The 15,649-nt window shown below is 36.5% G+C and overlaps 1 protein-coding gene and 1 pseudogene across 37 annotated transcripts in view; both read right to left on the bottom strand.

Moving 5' to 3' along the window:
- The window catches only part of LOC145266600 (splicing regulator ARVCF-like), a 494,180-nt gene that overhangs the window by 209,863 nt on the left and 268,668 nt on the right, over positions 1-15,649 (bottom strand). The gene's annotated exons all lie outside the window — the stretch shown is intronic.
- Positions 151-270, bottom strand: LOC145266735 (5S ribosomal RNA; annotated as a pseudogene).

Raw genomic sequence — 15,649 nt, 5'->3', positions numbered from 1 at the left:
CACTGTCAGGATGCCTGCGCATGAAATTTTTGTGGCAAGAGTAACGCAATCTCCGACCACGCCTCTCCCGAGTCAACATTGTTAAATACCAGTGGCAAGTGAAGTGTATGTACAGGACGACTGGAAACAAATGCCGAGATGAGCAGAGAGTACATACAGCGCCTAGAATTCCCAAATGGTCACCCATCTGGTACTAACCAGGCTCAACGTTGCTTAACTTCGGTGATCTGGCGAAGAGAACCGGTGTGTCAACGTGATTATGCTGTACTGTTTTATAAGTACTTTAATGGAAAATACACCGATGAACTCATCACCCGGCAAGCAGCAAATTCCCACCCCATCTCTCTTAAGGTCCCTAGATGCTAGAAAGCCTTCTGCTATTAGTTTCCATGCATGGAGTATTGTTGCCACATTTGGGCTGGTGCATCTACCTCTAGTCTCTCACTCAGACAGGCTACAAAAAGTCTCAAATCTAACGGATCCCACACTATCGGCCAAGCTCCAACCCCTGTTGCAATGTTGCATCTCCGTGCATGTTCTACAACTATTTTAATGAAATGTGCTCTGATGAACTCCTAGCACCTGTGCCCCCTGAATGTACATACTCCCGACAAGCACCAAAATCACACCCCTTCAATGTTGAGGTCCTTAGATGCTAAAAAGTCCCTCTAATAGTTTCTTCCCTCAGACTACAACATTTTGGAATTCCCTCCCTGTTTCCCCGCTTCTCTGACTGTATTAACATACAGAACTTTAAATGTAATATGAATAGAGATCTCGCTGCTCAACACCCCATGTTCCCTTGTTAGACATGATCTGAAATAGTATCGCTGACATTCAAGTGGCAATATGTCTTGTGTAGGATGAAGAATAAAGTTAAAATATTTATGGGAAAATACGTTTATTCAATTATATTTCACCTTTTATTTGTACCAATTTAGTTTATGAAGCTCGATGTAACTACAGAGCATATAATAAACAAATGAGAAAAGTCTATATTCCAAATTTCAAGATGTTCACCATTTTTTACAGTTTATTTCTTCAAGTATGTTGACATGCATAATTCTTGACAGCACCTGTTTCGTAGCGCAGAATCATTCATGCAATTATGTGGTACTATATTTCAGTACCACGCTTGTTAACACTCTTCAGCATGGCCGGGTTGTGATTCGGCCATAAGCGCAGAGATACACATTAATGCACCTCCAGAATTCCCTCTCCTGTATCGGCCTCTTTTTCGTCTGGATAGCATGGAGTAAGCATGCATATTTCTGTCTCTCCGTAAACGAGAGGGGGCACCCCCTCCTCCTCAACACTAGTTAAGCATAGTTAGTTTAATAATTATAGGATATGTAAATTGTCTTTGTGTATATATTGTATACATTTTGTAGAATAAATAGTTATATTAATTTATTTATTGAGGACCATTATTCTCATCTTTATTAGTTGTTTCACGACGTTTCAGCCAACTATTCATCTGGCCTTCGTCAGGTGGTAACCGTGACGGATAGGAACTTCGAATCTCCTGACTCCATTCTCAACAATTACTGCCATCCATAGCTGTTGTCGTCTCACCACGTTTTGGTCAAGTAAGCCTCTGGCCGGCTTTGAGTAGGATTGAAACCGCTATCTTCAGACAATTCTCATTTGGAAATGTCGTGAAACAACATTCAATAAAGATGAGAATAATAGTCCGCAATAAATAAATTAATATAAATAATACTCATCTCAATAATGAATTCCAATTAAAATAATATGTAATAAATAGTTAATTATGTTTCATATATGTTACGATTGTGTCGTGTTGTGTGTTTTCTTGTGTCTGCCATAAATGTCTCCATTAAACAACGAAGTGGTCTGTAGGACGAAGAAAGAAGATTCCAACCAGGATGCCACCAGGATGAAGATGTCATCTTGAGAGAATGAAGGAGCCAGACAGCCACATCCAACATCTCAGGTATGATTTTCTTCATGATACACAGACCCTAATGACTGGCCCATCTTCACATCATCACGGGACCGTTTCTAAGACATTTAGTGTAACACATGAAGCCTGTCACACGCCAGTGACCGGCTGATCGTGTTATAATTATTGTGTCAAAGATGAAAAGATGGCGTAATAAAATGAAACAGATAATTGCAACTTCTCCCAATTTCGGATTTTGTAATCATACCAATATGCCTTTATTTTCTTTTAAAGTTGATAAGTCGTATTATTTTGATTCATAGGACTACTGTTCTCATCTTGAGTGTGATTTTCACAACGTTTCGATCGATGTAACCTCCGACCTTCTTCAGGTGTATCTTGTCAAACTCGGGAATTTGGACAGAATTTCGAGGAGAACCCTTTATTTACTTCACGGGGGTAGCGTGCTCTTATTCCGTCAGCCATGACTTGATAGAGGTCCTAAGTAATTTGCAATTGTATTTTTTGGTCGCCCACACTGAGGATTGAACCTTCAACCTTCAGGAGAATATCACTTTTACAATTGATTTTTCCAAGTACTCTAACCACTGTGCCGCGGGTCCTTGCTACCATGAAGTAAATAAAGGGTTCCTCTCGAAATTCCGTCCAAATTCCCGAGTTCGACAGAAAGATTCCCGAGTTCGAAAACATACACCTGAAGAAGGTCGGAAGTTACATCGACCAAAACGTTGTGAAAATCACACTCAAGATGAGAACAGTAGTCCGATGAATCCAATACGAATAATCAATCCTCATCTCAAAAATTCAGAAACGTCATAAAGTTGATAAGTTCTGGCAAGTTAAGGGCGGAATAAATTCACACACTGACATAATAATCACATGAATGATTGTGCACTACGCAAGAATTGTGCATATTAACTTATTTAAAAAAAATAAACGGTAAGATGGTGAACATCTTGAAATTCGGAATATAGACTTTCGCCATTTATTTGTAAAGTTAACATAAGATATCCTGGCAACGCCGGATAAGTTAGCTAATAAAAAATAAATAAAAACAAAAAAAAAAAGAAAGAAAAAATAATGATAATCAAATTTTCATTATTTTCTTTTCAAAACTTGAAATTTTCTCAAATGATTTCAGACCAAAGTTTTACAGAATTTGAAAAATTTGAAATGACATTTTTTGAATAGATTGAAATTGAAATCGTAAAAATGGAGGGAAGGAAGGTGGAGCAACGAAGAGGGGGTGGGGGGAAGAGTTAAAATTAAATTATGGAGAGAGGGAAGGAGGCGCAATAGGAAAACGAGGGAGGGGCGGATCAAACAAAAAGGTCGTCGTCGGGGTTGAAGGGGTTAAACGAGATTAACGCTGTTGAGTTGATTAAGGAAGAAACAAAAGCAGGATATGAATTGCCGGAAGAAAGGAAATATGATGTCGTTAATTAAATAAAATTAGGGAAAAAATTCAAATTAAAAACATTCGAACGCGAGAAAAAAAAAATGAATCATGAAAAAATCTTTATTATAAAAGAAACGTTGTGTGTGTGTGTGTGTGTGTGTGTGTGTGTGTGTGTGTGTGTGTGTGTGTGTGTGTGTGAATTCCCTACGGCTGGGTCGATTTTTATGAAATTTCACAGGAAAGTACATTATGTGCTTGACAGTGTTTTTAGATACGTTTTGTGTCGGAATGTCTTTGATAAGTATTGATAATCGAAATAATCCGAAGAAAGAACAAGCGATTTTTACCAAAGTTAACACCTTACACAGCCTAACATTACAAGTGTATTTGAGAAGTTTTATTACCACACAAGCCGAACGGTCGAGCATATAAAATCAACAGTAGGTTCTTTGATATGACAGGGGCGCATTCAAAATGAATGTTTCTGTTTAGGGCACAACTGAAGCATGACACTTGACTTTTGCATTTAAAACTTTAATGCAAGTCATTATATATAAAAATAATTTTATAATAGGTTCTCTACAGTGCAATGTAGACTACAATGTATTGTGGACTAAGTCACCGTGGGGAGGCATATGAAGCTTCCTCCAGGTGCACCACAATGGGTCACCAATTAAAGTAGGCAATCAATCGATTTGATTGAAAGATGAGCTATTTGGTCAATTTCGATCATAAAAAAATATATTAATGTGAAACATTCAATCCCGGGCAACGTCGAGTCACTCTGCTAGTTAATAATGAAAGAAAGATAAAAAAAAAAAAAGATAATAATTTTTTTTAAAATGTGGATTCTTTAGTGTTTGCGTAGAATAAACAAAACAGGCTCCTCCAGTCTTTGACAGACTATGGATACCCACGAGGGTGTGCCTGTGTGTGAAATTTTTGTGGCAGGAGGTGCGAAATCTCCAACCGTACCTCTCCTGAGTCGACATTGTTAAATACCAGTGGCAAGTGAAGTGTATGTACAGGACGACTGGAAACAAATGCCGAGATAAGCGAAGAGCACGTACAGTGCCTAGAATTCCCAAATGGTCACCCATCTGGTACTAAGCAGACTCAACCTTGCTTATCTTCAGTGATCTGACGAAAACCAGTGTGTCAAAACGATTATGCCGTACTAACTTGTGTAGAATAGTGATGTTTTAAACCAACACATTTCGGGTTTATTCTGGCGAATGTTCAGATATATTCCTGGTCAAAACCCGACTCTGGCTATCTGGTGCAGTCTTTTGACTTGATCTCAAAGGTGAGATTCTGTGTTATATAGGTAGAGAATTGCACCAGCAGTGAGATATCTACTGGATCGGTAGAAGAATGCAACCATTCTCCCAATAACCTTGGCAACAGATTTGATGTTGTTGATATGTTTCATATCAGGAGTAAAGGTCAAGCCTAGGAGTTTGTCAAAACATGGAACTTCCTTAAAATGAGAGCTATTCATTTCAATTGATGCCAGATGTTATTTAGTCAAAATGATCGATTGCAGTTACCCCCCCTTTATTTTGTGAACTCTTCAACATTAAAACATACGATAAAACTATAAATTCATGAAACTCGATACATTTTATTTTTACTTATATATATATATATTTTTTTTACTGGATTATTTTTCACAGATTTCGACGTGACACTTACGTAGGGAATGTTTTCACCTGAAATGCATTGACAAAAAAAAGAAGAAAAAGTTTTCAATACAAGCGCTCATTCTTTTATATAACACAGGCGTCTATGATTGTTTTTTTTGTTTGTTTGTTTTTTGCTGATGGAATTAGGGCATGCTACTTCCGTGGATTTTCGAAATTCTGTGCAAATTCTCGAGTTCGGCAGGAAGATTCCCGAGTTTGGCAAGATATATCCAGAAGATATCTCACTACTGATGCAATTCTCTATCTGTAAAAAAGCCAAGAACGTCCAAGGATGGAAGTACTGCTGTCACATCTTGGCTGGAGCTGCTAAAAACAGCCTATCCTGCCTTGACAGAGTACAAAATAGACTTTGTGGCTTAGTGGGGGATGCCCTTTTCTCTTCCCTGCAACCACTTTCCCACAGAAGAGACGTTGCGAGCCTGTCTTTGTTTTATCATTATTTCCATAGCAAGTTCTCATCCGAGCTTCAATCTCTGGTCCCCCCCTCGCCAATCTTTCACGATAAACACCCGTCTAGCTGAAACCACTGTCAATAATTTTCCCCACTCTTTATCTATGCCTAAATCAAAACGTAGATTCCATGAACAAACCTTCTTTCTTAGAAGTGCACGCCTGTGGAACTCTGTTCCGTCTGCCTGCTCCCCACCTGACTACAACTCAAGTCCAACATAAACAAATTCCTGATAAACCACTCCCTTAAGTAAGACAATTTATCAAATCTCCATTACTAGCGATTACTACAATACTATCCCATTGATTACTGTACACGCAATAACCCTTATCCCCGAGTGGATTCTGGGCCTTGTATAAACGGTGACCCCAATGTAACAAAAAAAAAAAAAAAAAAAAAAAAAACACCCGAAGAAGGTTGGAGGCTACATCGACCGAAACGTTGTGCGACTAACACCCAAAATAAGAACAGCAGACGAAATCCTCAAATTATCAATCCTCATCTTGAAAATTTAGAAACAATGGCAATGCCTTAAAATATTTGTCACAAAGCAGAATAAATCATGGTTGTGACTCAACGGGTCGACGATACATTTAGTTGTGTTATAATGGAATAACATAGCACCCCTTCGTACAATAATATACAGAAAGTGGAGAAATATATAAAGTTATATACTAGTAGGCCGCCCCGCGTTGGCCGGTCGTTAAATACGCATAAATATTATATTTTAATTCATATAGAAAGTAAGACATTTGCATGCAAGGATTATGTTTTTTTTTTCTAAACAGTTCACTTCTTGTAAATAATAAAAAAAAAAAATAATCGAGCTGAGATTGAAACCAAAACCTAAAGACAGTGAGTTAAGTACGATAACCATTGGGCCAGCTTGCAACGATCTTTAAAAAGCGTTTTCAAACCTACTTATTTTTAGCACAAGAAATCTAATGTGAACGATCCACGCATGCGCATTCGTGAAACAGTTGAAAAACAGATAAAATCCGACGACCCCACCCCCACCACCCACATACCAATTTTCAATTTTGACCCCTTAGCAGTTTTTTTTTCCGGATGAAAACTGATTAAAAAATTTTTCCACATGTCTGAATATTGTATATTCCAAATTTCAAGTCTGTAGATCAAAAACCACCACGTTGAGTATATAGGTTGAGAAGTGTCCTCACACACGTTCTCACTTTTATAGATAATATTTCAATTAAAATAAAACAGAGAAGAAAAAAAAAAAAAAAAAAAAAAAAAAAAAAGACAGTGTTTACTCAATTTAAAAAGACAAAAAAAATGAAAGAAAAAAGATTCCCGGACAACGTCGAGTATAAACAGCTAACACTTAATAATAAAAAAAAAGTGCGTTTCAAATGAAATCTCAGAATTTACGTATTGGCATTATTATTTATGTATGACCAATTTAGGCACGACAAAAGTCACAACTACTCGTTACTGCTGGGGCTGTATTCAAGCAACGTCGGCTCATTGTCCGGGTAAACTGATTTCCACCATCATGCAGGTGATCTGGGTCCGTCATCGCAAAATATTGTAAATATTTCTTGCGATATTATTGAAATAAACAACGAAACGAGTTTAATCACATACTTTCAGCAGAAAGTAGCAAGTAGTCGTGCCTCTTGTCGTGCATAAACAGTAAAATCTACAGACGTGCACATCTATATAAACATAGGATAATGCATCTTTAACAATATTTTATGGGGAAAAATTCTTTGCGAAAAGACGTAATAGTTTGTTTTTTTAAAGGGCTGTGACGTAATTGTAGCAGAAACAAATGGAATTTTTTTTTGTCGCAAATCAATGCTTCTCCTCTGTGCTATTTTGGCCACACACTGACCAATCAGGGGTGCGGCGCATTGATCCTTTCTATCCCCTAAGGAAATCGGACAGCTTCCGGTTTGAAGGGGGGGGGGCCAACTCTTTCTTACCGAGAGAGACGCCAAGCAGATCGGACCCTTTTCCTCGCGCTCTCTCCACCTCTGTGTTATTTCATCCGGTATCGACAATTCCCACTGAGAATAACTACCGTGACTGCACCAGGTGGCCAGAGTCAGGTTTTGGCCAGGAATATCGAAGTTGTTGTGTTCGTTGTTTCGGTAGCTTGTGTTAAATTATTTATTTTCTTAGGTTGTGCCCCAAAAGCACGACCCCTAAAATCTTCATTCAATTCCGGACAACATCGGGTCTCCCTGCTAGTAAATAAATAGTTTCTGTTGCAGAAAGAACACAAATCAGCACCATAAGACGAACTGACGGCCTGACGCAACCAGTTTCTTCAAGCATAAAAGACCATTTCGTTCAGTCGGTTTTTGTTTACATGATAAGGGTGTGTGTGGGGGTGGGTGACCTTGATTAAGCTTGATCTCAAAGGTGAGATCAGGGGGGGATATGGGGGGGCAGTAAGACTTGCAAATATATTTCGGCTGTTCAACTTAAGCTATTCGGATGCAACGGATTAAAGTCATTGCCAACAGCAGTCGGATGGATTTATTTCAAATGTTTATCTACTTTGTGAGAGAGTGAGGGGAAGAAGAAGAAGAAAAGGAAAGAAATTGAGAAAGAGAAATCAGAAAGGGAGGAGAGGGAGGGGGAATAGAAATAAAAAGAGATCAAGAAGAAAGAGGGGGAGTGGGAAGAGACCGAGAAGAAAGAGGGGGAGTGGGAAGAGACCGAGAAGAAAAAAGGGAGGAGTGGGAAGAGACCCACAAATACATACATATATTTCTGTAGTAATATATTTTCTTATAATATATATCAATCCTTATTTAAGAAGCTCAATGTAATTACAGAGCAATATAGAGAATAAATGACAAACATTATATTCCAAAATTCATGATGTTGACCATCTTATAATTTATTCCTTTAATTCAGTTGACTTATACAATTCTTGACAGTATCTGTTTCGTAGCGCAAAATCAACCAATTAATTAGTGAATCTATTATGCCCTTAACTCATCAGAAGAAATAAAGAATTTTCGGATTTTTACCATGTCAAATCACATTTCAATTCCTTTTAACGGATTGATTGTTGCTATTTCTTCTGATGAGTTAAGGGCATAATAGATTCACTGATTGATATAATAATTAAGTGATTGATTTTGCGCTACGAAACAGATACTGTCAAGAATTGTATAAGTCAACTGAATTAAAAGGAATAAATTATAAGATGGTCAACATCATGAATTTTGGAATATAACTCTTTGTCATTTATTCTCTCTCTCTCTCTCTCTCTATATATATATATATATGCAGGGAGACCCGGCGTTGTCCGGGATTGAATGGGGGGATCAAACTATTTTCCACCCTCCAATACTTTTATCATCACTGAAATTAGTTACCCCACTCATGTTTTAATCAATCGATTCATTGCTTCGGATTTGCTATAAGTAATAAACATAGAAAATTAAATGTTTTTAAAGTTTTCAAATCGAAAGTGTTTGCCAAATCCTGTATTGGAAGTTCTTGGTATTCCGGTATACCAAGAACTTCCATTACAAGATTTGGCATACACTTTCGATTTGAAGTTCAATATCCTTTTTTTTTGCTGCACCAATATCCAATTTACCTCATTCTACGTAGCTAAAATGATTTAAAAACTTTAAAAACATTGAATTGAATTTTCTAGCAAATCAGGTGCAAACCTTTTATAATAATATTTGCTAATATTTTCCTCCGAGGAGATGTATAAACATCGAAAACTCATGGGTTAAGGAAATATATTTTGCTATACTGTATTCTTTGTCTTGCATACAATAAAATTTCTATATTTGAAATTTAATTTTTTCAAATCACTAATTTTAAATTCCTAAATTATGATTACGAGCAAACAGTTAATAAAACATGTTAAAAAAAAAACACTTTGAAATGAGTTAAAAACACATTTAATCTGAAAAGGCAACACTAGATAAGTGGATAGTCCTTAATCCGCGGAGTTTAATTCCTACCCTCTGATGAGAAGGAAAGTATTTCTTCGAAACTCCGCGAATTAAGGACTATCCACTTATCTAGTGGTTCCTTTTCAGATTAAATATGTTTTTAACTCATTTCAAAGTGTTTTTTTAACATGTTTTATTAACTGTTTGCTCGTGTTATAAGCTCTATCTCCTATTTGGTTTTATCGAGCTTTTACATCTGGCTGAGATTACTTTATAAATATTAATTCTTTAATATTTATAATATACTTTAATTTTACCATCTTGGATCATTTTGGTAAATTTAATTGTAATTTTTATTTTATATATATGTGAAACAATAATGTAACTTAACAGAAAGATACGGTAATAAAAAATAAAACGTATATATATATATATATATATATATATATATATATATATATATATATATATATATATATATAAACTGAGAATGTGTGAGGACAAGTCTCAACCTATATACTCAACAAATTTTTTATCTACAAACTTGAAATTTGGTATATAGGGTATTCAGGTACGTGGAAGACCTTTTAATCGGTTTTCATCATAGAAAAAAAAGTGGGGGTGCTTCTAAGTAGTCAAAATGGAAAATTTGGTACTTGGGGGTCATCGGATTTTTATCTGTCAACTTTTTAACGAAGTTTGAAAATTACCGTGGCAAGCTGGTATAATGGTTATCGTACTTGACTCACTGTTTCTAGGTTTTGGTTTCGATCTCAGCTCGAGTATTTTTCTTTTTCTTTGTCTTGCTTACAAGAAGTGAACTGTTTAAAAAAAACACCAATACTCTCAGTTTCTTTTCAATTTTTTTTTTTTACTTCATTTTATAAAAAGAATTTAACGATACGTTTAATGTCGCGCATGCTTATGCATGCATTAGGTGTATTAGAATTTTTGTAGGAATTTTTGACACCCTTAACACGAAACTGCGAATAAAGTATAAAAACTCGTAATTTCTTTTAAAAGTGGGTTGTTTATTTTCTTTATGGATTATACTTCCAAAATAAACTATTAAAGTTGTATAAAAAGTAATAGAAATATTTTTTTATTTATTTTTTAAAAACAGTAATGAAATTAATTGAATTTTACGAGTTTAGTATTTTTCATTTTTTAAACTTTAAAAATCTATCAAAATTTTTCTATTGATTCTATTTTTATGATATTTTCAGGGTCAATGTGAAATTTTATACTCTTTCCAATAAGCCGAATATAATATTTTAGACAAACGTTTTTTTTGTTTTTTTTTTAATTAACGCCCCCCCCCCATTTTGAAACGTCTATTAAAAAGTAAATAATTAATTTACTCACCAAAGTTTTATATATCACAAATTGAAGATAAAAGATCAATAAATAATATATTCAAATTTAAAAAAAAAAAAGTAGTGTTTTTTTTTTAGAAATTTACCTCTAAAGTCCGAAGTTTAAAACCTTTTTTTTTGTTGTTTTTTTAAATCACGTTGTTTTTTTTTGTTTTGTTTTTTTAATGAAACCTTGGTCCTTGCTCCTTTAATTGAAAAAAAAAAATTAGGGTTTGAATTACATTTTTCGAGTAGTTATAAGCTTGGAAAGACAGGGGGTCGAATTATTCAATATTTTCCCCAAAGTTTCTGACACACCTATGTATGCATGCATATATATAACTACTTCATTTACTCACATAAAATTAATATACGAAAGTATAGATTTATGCGTAAACTTTAAGTATTTACTTCAAAAGTGCTCAATACGTAGGTAGAGCTAGTTAGTAATTTATAAAATATATATGGCAATTAAACTACACTGAATATTCGGCGTTTCATCCACTATAGGATTCGTCAGGCTTATATATGGCGATTAAACTACACTGAATATTCAGCGTTTCATCCACTATAGGATTCGTCAGGCTTATGCGCATAAGCCTGACGAATCCTATAGTGGATGAAACGCCGAATATTCAGTGTAGTTTAATCGCCATATATATTTTATAAATTACTATATATATATATATATATATATAGTTGCGATCTCACAAATCAAGTATATTTATTTAAGTATACACAAAGAAAAATAATGTCGGTGCCCAAGTACTCTAAATTCTTGTCGTGCAATCGGCAATGTTTTCAAGTCAAATGATTGTCATTAGAAAAAATAAACTGAAGAAAATTTATTGGCGAAAGCTGTTAGTCAACTAAATTGCTATGCAATAAATAACAGGTATTTTCTTTCTTTCTTTTTTTTTTCTTGGCGACTAAATACCAATTGTGATTGGTTGGTGAGCAGTTCGTCTGGGATAAGAAACGACACCGGCGACGATTACACGCTAAGCACCAGTCACCACCCGCGATTGTTCACTGGTTGTCTCCGCCGTTGTTATTGTTAGCTTTATTCTTCGTGACTGAGACAATTTTTATTTTTGTTCCTATCTAGAGTACCCCTTTTTGGGGAGCTGGATTTTCCTTACTAAAAACCAACCTTGTGTCTAACTCTGCCCTCGTGGGAAGGCAAGTAAATATAGGAACATTTCGGTAGTTGGTCTCTCTGGTTTTTTTCCTTTGTTAAATTTTTACTTTCTTTCCATTTTTTATTTTTTACACCACTTATCAAGGCCCGGAAGCCACTCAGGGATAAGGGTTATTGCAAGTATATAACGTTAGTGTGGAGATTTAAAGTCTTTACTCAAGGGTGCGGTTCATTAGGAATTTGTTAACGTTGGACTTGAACACATCCAAGTTGTAGTCAGGTCTTAAAAATCACCTTTAAAATTGCGCCTTCAAAGGTTTTTAGGCATGCTGAAAACGAATATCAAATTTAAATTTTGCGAAGACAAGTAGTTTTCTAGATATTAAGACACTTTTTTTCCAATGCATTACTTAATAAATCTCAAATGCGTTCGCCATTCTTAACATGGGGAGGTGTTTTGTAACACGTATGCGCATTAGTACTTTTCAGTTGGGAAAAAAAAACATGGTCACCAGTGGGATTACATGGCATAGTAAAGGTCTTAATACACAGAAAACTACTTGTCTGCACGAAATTTAAATGTGATATTCGTTTTCAGCATACCCGAAATCTTATATAAGTCCCCACTTTAAAGGCTAGCGTTAAGGTGGAAAGAAAGTAAAAAAAAAACAAAAAACTTTTTTTTACTAGGAGAAGAACCACTAATCAAGACCCAAGGGCCCCTCGAGGATAAAGGTTACTGAGTGTTGGGTAGACTGTGAGACAGCATAGCGATGATCAGGTTATGGTGGAACTTAGAGTTTGATTATTTAAGAGGACGCCTCAACAAGAACTTATTTACATTAGATTTGAAAACGATCGTGTTATAGTCAGTTGGGAAGCAGCCCCACGAGATTGTGTCCCATAGTTCTAGGTTCACATAACTTATGTTATAGTCAGAAAGTACAGATAATCTTGGAATTACAACAAACTACTTCCTCCGTAGAACGTGTATACTAGCACTTGATAGTGTAGCTTGAATATATGCCCTAATTTTCTAATCTATATAAATAAAACAGATGCATGTATGGGTGTTACAATTCTGAATTTTTGAGATGAGGGCTGATAGTTTGTATTACATGTTTTGATTGGACTCTTTGATGACACTCTATAGCAGGCATGACAGGAAAACAAATGAACATATATCTAAAGTAATGGCAGAAACACTAGAGGATGACCTCCAATCAGTAGTGGAATGGGGACAAAAATGGATGGTCACGTTCAATGCCACCAAGACAAAACTGGTTTCATTCAATAATTACAAGAAACCTTCTCTACCACCTATAGCAATGGCCAACGACTCTTTATCTGAGAGTACGTCTCTCAAGCTCCTTGGCCTAACGTTCACAGGAAACATGAGCTGGAACAATTACATCGAGTGCATTGCCAGGGCCGCTGCGAGGAAGGTGGGCTCTCTCTACCGTGCTAGAAAACTTCTAACACCCGAAAGTATCCTGTACCTCTATAAGGCCACTATTCGCCCATGTATGGAGTATTGCTGTCATATTTGGACTGGTGCATCGGCTACTAGTCTCTCGCTCCTTGACAGGGTTCAAAAGAGAGTCGCAAATCTGATAGGCCCTAAACTGGCATCTAAGCTTCAGTCTCTGTCCCATCGTCGAAACGTTGCATCCCTCTGCCTGTTCTACAAGTATTATAATGGTGAATGCTCTGAAGAACTGCAAGCACTTGTGCCCCCACGACGTGAACACCCTCGACAGACCCGACAAGCTGCAAAATCCCACCCCCACACTGTAGAGATCCCTAGATGTAAAAGATCTTTCTACTCCAGTAGTTTCTTCCCCAGAACTGCTAGGCTTTGGAATTCCATTCCAGGTCACTGCTTCCCCAACTGTACTGACATGCATAAGTTCAAGTGCAATGTGAACCAACATCTCGCTGCCCTAATCCCTACATAGTACCCCAGTAGATGTTTCCCCTGATAGTAGCCCCCTACACCAAAGTGGCAATGTGCCTTGTTTGGGGTGAAAATGTAATAAAAAAAAATTAAAAAAAAAAAAAAAATTATATGTGCAATGTTTCGGTCAGTGTAGTCTCCGACCTTCGTCAGGCACGTTGCTTACCATCTTGAAAAAGAATGTAGAAAAGTTAACTGGCTCCGGAGATGGTTTCGTATTCTTGGAATTGTTTCCCTTTTTTTTTTCGCCGTGGTTTCGTATGTGTGAAAAAAATTGTTTCGATTGACAAGAGAGGGAGTAACTTTAATAAAGTTTGACTGGATTATCTCCTTTTTACCGTTGAAATTTTAAGGAGAGGATTGCACAATTTTTCTTTTCTTTATAACTAGTGGAGTACCCGGCATTGCCCAGGTGTGGAGAGGTGATGCAGTAAGGAACCCTCCACCCGGGGAGGAGGGGGGGGGAAAGAAGTGGTAGTAGCGAGGTGGAGATGAAGGAAACCAAAACAACAGTAGGCAGTGGAGAGAGGTGTTAATAATAAAAAAAAAAACGTGGTAGTAGGCAGGCAAGGTCGAACCCCCAACACAACAGAGGAAAAGGTGAAAAAAGCTGTAGCATCTTAGCTGATGCGTCCGTCAATCAAAGGGAGATGATGACTTGCAAAAATGTCGATGAAAAAAACTGGCCAGTTGAGTGTGAAGGAATTATTGGCCAATTTTCGATATTTGTCGTCCAAAAGATTGAGCATTAAAATGATACAAAATCGTTCGTCACATTCCGATGTGTCTGTCGGAAGTTTTTGCAAGACTTACAAACACACACACACATTTTGGATTTTATATAATAGACTAGCGGGGGTGCCCGGCGTTACCCGCTCACCCACGATGGCAGATTAACAAAAAAGTGTTTTAATTTAACAATTAAAACTTAATGAGGTCAAGCATATCCCGCAGTTAACTTTTGCTGCGAGGCAGTCTTCCCCAACTTCGGCTGTTTGTTTCCCCAAGATGTTGGGGGGGGGGGGGAACAGCTTCCCATAAAAAATGGGGGTGTCCATTTGAAAAGCAATTGTCTGATATGGCAGTTTTTACCGCATTGATCAACGCTGATTTGCTTTTTGGATGTTCCAGCCGCGAATGCCGAGAAACACACGGTTTCAATTTAGTGTCACTTTATTTATACTAAAAAGCCGAACAAACACGCGACACAGCGGAATAGCGTGAATTTTATAAAAGTCGATCAAAATAAATCTAGACATGACGTCCCTTTCACAAATCGTACATATTACTATCTAGATGGTATATAAAACGTTCCAAGAATCCTCCTTCCCCTCAAAAAAGCCTTTGCCGAACATACAAAAAATGTGCACACACATTTTGCCTTACATATATATATATATATATATATATATATATATATATATATATATATATATATAGATTAGAGGTTCCTATATACTGCTGATCTCTATGCTCAATCTGCTAAGTAATTTTTCTTCTATCAATTATTCTGACCTCATTCCTTAAAAGGCAAGTGTGTTCATTTTTCTTTCCATATGCGATCAGTTCGTCTTAACTTTTTCGACCCCCCCCCCAGTGTCACTGCTTTAAGGTGTTCATCTATGGAACCAGTAACTTCTCTCTTTTCTTTTCCAAGATGGCGACCAACATGCCTGACGAAGGTCGAAGGCTACACCGATCAGAACGTTGCACAAATAACACTCAAGATGAGAATACTAGTCTGATCAAAACAAGTAATATGTATGCACGTGCTTGTGCGTAAATATTTAACCAATAAACACTTAAACTACACATAA

The sequence above is a fragment of the Euprymna scolopes genome, chromosome 41 (assembly GCF_053919585.1).
Source record: "Euprymna scolopes isolate OS-2025 chromosome 41, ASM5391958v1, whole genome shotgun sequence".
Taxonomy (NCBI): Eukaryota; Metazoa; Mollusca; class Cephalopoda; order Sepiida; family Sepiolidae; genus Euprymna; species Euprymna scolopes.
Note: the sequence above shows the minus strand (reverse complement) of the source record. Positions and strands in the feature narration are given on the sequence as shown.